At 43.6% G+C, this 4182-nt stretch overlaps 1 non-coding gene across 1 annotated transcript; it reads left to right on the forward strand.

The window, feature by feature from the left end:
• The first annotated feature begins 329 nt into the window (after positions 1–329).
• LOC132825079 (U6 spliceosomal RNA) lies at positions 330–436 on the forward strand. Its single transcript, XR_009645744.1, has one exon. It is a non-coding gene; the product is annotated as a U6 spliceosomal RNA (small nuclear RNA).
• The last annotated feature ends 3746 nt before the right edge of the window (positions 437–4182 follow it).

Consider the following 4182-nt stretch of genomic DNA (forward strand, 5'->3'; position numbering starts at 1 on the left):
TGGATTGGCCATGCTAAATTGCCCATAGTGTCCGGAGGCATGAAGGCTAGGTGGATTAATGATGGGAAATGCAGGGTTACAGGGCTAGGGTATGTGGGTGAATCTGGGTGGGATACGCTTTGGAGAGTCAATGTGGACTTGTTGGGCTGAATGGCCTGTTTCCACTCTGGAGTTATTCTATGATTCTATGAACTGAGGATACTGGAGATGTAATGCAAACAGAAATTGCTGGAGAAACTCTGTAGGTATAGCAGCATCTGTATAGAGAGACAACAGAGTTAGTGTTTTGAGTACAGTGACTGAGGAAGGGTTACCAGACTCAAAACATTGTGCTTGCTTCGGCAGCACATATACTAAAATTGGAACGATACAAAGAAGATTAGCATGGCCCCTGCGCAAGGATGACACGCAAATTCATGAAGCGTTCCATATTTTTTGTGGGCGGCACAGTGGCACAGTGGTTAGCACTGCTGCCTCACAGTGCCTGAGACCTGGGTTCAATTCCCGACTCAGGCAACAGACTGTGTGGAGTTTGCACGTTCTCCCCGTGTCTGCGTGGGTTTCCTCCGGGTGCTCCGGTTTCCTCCCACAGTCCAAAGATGTGCGGGTCAGGTGAATTGGCCATGGGAAATTGCCCGTAGTGTTAGGTAAGGGGTAAATGTAGGGGTATGGGTGGGTTGCGCTTCGGCGGGTCGGTGTGGACTTGTTGGGCCGAAGGGCCTGTTTCCACACTGTAAGTCTAATCTAATTAACTCTGCCTCTGCCTCTCTCTACACAGATGCGGCCAGGCCTGTAGATTTTCTTCAGCAGTTTCTGTTTTTGTTTGTTTCATCTTTCTAACTCTTTGCTAAAAGAAAAGCTGGTTCCCATTTTCCTTATCTCTCTCTCTCTCTACTGGAGCATGTGGAATGTCTAATTCTAATAAAGTTCAGATGGCCTCACAGTGCCAGGGACCCAGATTCGATTCCAGCCTTGAGTGACTGTCTGTGTGTAGTTTGCACATTTTCCCCATTTTTGCATGGGTTTCCTCCAGGTGCTCTGGTTTCCTCCCACAGTCCAAGATGTGCACAGGTTAGGTGAATTGGCCATCCTAAATTGCCCAGAGTGTTCAGGGATGTGTAGGTTAGGAGCATTAGTCAGGGAAATATAGAGTAGTAGGATAGGGGAATGGGTCTAGGTGTGAAGGGTCTTTGACAGGTCAGTGTGGCCTGTTTCCACACTGTAGAGATTCTATGATTCTGTGATCTCCAGAAATGCAAGCCTTTTTCTCTTTGTCCCTTTAAGTACCATCCTCTTCAATTTCAATAGCCATATTCTGATATTCAGTGATGTAGCAGCAATTTGACTGAATGGAATTATACAAATAGGTATTTCTTAAATAATCAAAAAAATCAAGAAGCTTTAATAATTCAATCTGTGCATGTTTGGCTGTCTAGCAGAAAGTGGGGATAAAAGGGTCCTTCTCAGGTTATCAGCCAGTGACAAGTGGTGTTCCACAAGGTTCAGTGTTGGGACCACAACTTTTCACTTTATACATTAACCATCTAGATGAAGGAACTGAGGGCATTCTGGCTACGTTTAGCAGATGATACAAAGATAGGTAGGGGGACAGGTAGCATTGAGGAGGCAGGGAGGCTACAGAAGGATTTGGACAGGTTAGAACAGTGGGCAAAGACATGGCAGATGGAGTACAATGTGGGAAAGTGTGAGGTCATGCACTTTGATCAGAACAATAGAGGCAGGGACTATTTTCGAAATGGGGAGAAAATTCAGAAATCTGGAGTAGAAAGGGACTTGGAGGTTCTAGTCCAGAATTCCCTCAAGATAAACATTTAGGGAATTGTGCACAGTTTTGGGCCCCTTTTGTGGGCAGCACGGTGGCACAGTGGTTAGCACTGCTACCTCACAGCGCCAGAGACCCGGGTTCTGACTGATCCGGCGACTGACTGTGTGGAGTTTGCACGTTCTCCCCGTGTCTGCGTGGCTTTCCTCCGGGTGCTCCGGTTTCCTCCCACAGTCCAAAGATGTGCGGGTCAGGTGAATTGGCCATGCTAAATTGCCCGTAGTGTTAGGTAAGGGGTAAATGTAGGGGTATGGGTGAGTTACGCTTCGGCGTGGACTTGTTCCCACACTGTAAGTAATCTAATCTAATGTAATCTCAAGAAGGATATACTGGCCTGGAGTGTGTTTAGAGCAGACTCACGAGAATAGTCCCAGGAATAAGAGGCTGAACTTACGAGGAACGTTTGAGGACTCTGGGACTATACTCAGTGGAGATTAGATTTTAAGAGGGGATCTAATTGAAACTTACAGAATACTGAATGGCCTGGACAGAGAGGATGTTGAAAAGATGTTTCCATTGGCAGGAGAGATGAAGACCCAAGGGCACAGCCTGAGAGTAAAGGGAAGACCCTTTAGAATGGAGATAAGGAGAAACTTCTTCAGCCAGAGAGTGGGGAATCTGTAGAATTCATTGTCACAGAAGGCTGTGAAGGCCGGGTCATGAGTGTATTTAAATCAGAAGTAGATAAGTTCTTGATTGTCAAAGGGATCAAAAGTTATGGGAAGAAACGGGGAAAATGGGTTTGAGAAATTATCAGTCATGATTGAATGGACTTGATGGGCTGAATGGCCTAATTTCTACTGCTTTGGTCTTATGTTTCACTCAGTTTGCTGACTTTATCAATAATTCCCTACAAATTGCATTCTTTGTGCACACACTATACACCCAGCCACATCAAGGATAGCATTAACTTGCAATGAGCTACCATCTGTTCACGTAAAAATAAGCACTGCTGCAGCTGAAAAATAATAGTGGAAAGTGAAATAATGAGGTTGTAGAAAACCTTGTTGAAGTGCTTGGTTTTAAAGAAGCTGTTCAAGCAGAAGAGTCAAAGGGCAGAATTTACGAATGTCAGTTTGAGACCTCAGTGACTGAGAGCATTATCATTCATGCTGGTAACATGCAGTGTAGGGCTGAGTTATTTTTCAATAATTCGTAACTTTGAATTGGTTGAGCAAGTGAACAAAGAAATTATATTCTGTTTGAGTGTAGTTAATCACTCAATTTAACACAGATATTTTCTGATGAACCTGTTCAGAGGTATTATTACAGACCTTTAGAGCAGAGGGAACTTAGAACTCCGGGCTCATGGCTCAGAGGTAGGGACTCTACCACTGCACTGCAAAAGTCATTAGTCAATCAGCTAATTCATGTGAGAATCCCATGAGGCAAAAGGCAAATGAAAACTGAAAGAACTGTGGATGCAGGAAAATAGATTCAATAGAAATAGATACTTTAAAATAGTTCTGATTTGAAAGTGCCGGAGTTGGACTGGGATGGACAAAGTTAAAGATCACACAACACCAGGTTACAGTCCAACAGTTTAATAGGAAGCACTAGCTTTCAGAGCACTGCTCCTTCATCTGGTGGACAACCACCTGGACAACTACCTGAAGAAGCAGCACTCCAAAAGCTAGTGGTTCCAAATAAATCTGTTGGTGTTGTGTGATTTTTAACTTAAAATAGTTCCATTTTGGAATTTAAATTATGAGCTTATGTGTGTAAATTTGTATAGCTATTGTGAGCTTTAATTTATTTTAGGCACTAAAGGTTATTGTGGAGTTACTCCCCTTTCTTATTTTTAAAGGATATTTATAGACTTTGGAGAACATTCAAATGTATCATCTGGGACATTTGGGGTTATTAAATTTCAAGGAAATGATTGCATTTTCTAGGCAGATTCCTTAACTGTTGGTGTCATCTTATCATGGTAAAGATCCAAGCAATTTACAGGCTGGAAGGAGGAAGCTGTTTCAAAAGGGATGATTTTTCAAAGTGTTTGCAACATTAAAGAATACAGCAGCAGCAGCAGTAAAAGAGCATATCTGAGGAAGGGTCACTGGATACGATCCATGAGCTCTGCTTTCTCTCCACAGATGCTGCCAGACCTGCATTTTGTCCCGAACACAATTAACGTAGCATGCCCTCTATATTGCTCACTCACATCCTCATGATACCTCATTCCCTTTACTCTCACCCTGCACCATCACTAATTGCTCTCCCATCCACATTCATATCACACAATCCCTCGCTCTGTCTCACTCCAGAAGAAAACAGCTCCCAGTAACTCAGAAAGAGCTAAGGTCAGTGCTCAGCTCCTGATTCGGCCATTTATCTGT

Source organism: Hemiscyllium ocellatum, chromosome 19, assembly GCF_020745735.1.
Source record: "Hemiscyllium ocellatum isolate sHemOce1 chromosome 19, sHemOce1.pat.X.cur, whole genome shotgun sequence".
Classification (NCBI taxonomy): domain Eukaryota; kingdom Metazoa; phylum Chordata; class Chondrichthyes; order Orectolobiformes; family Hemiscylliidae; genus Hemiscyllium; species Hemiscyllium ocellatum.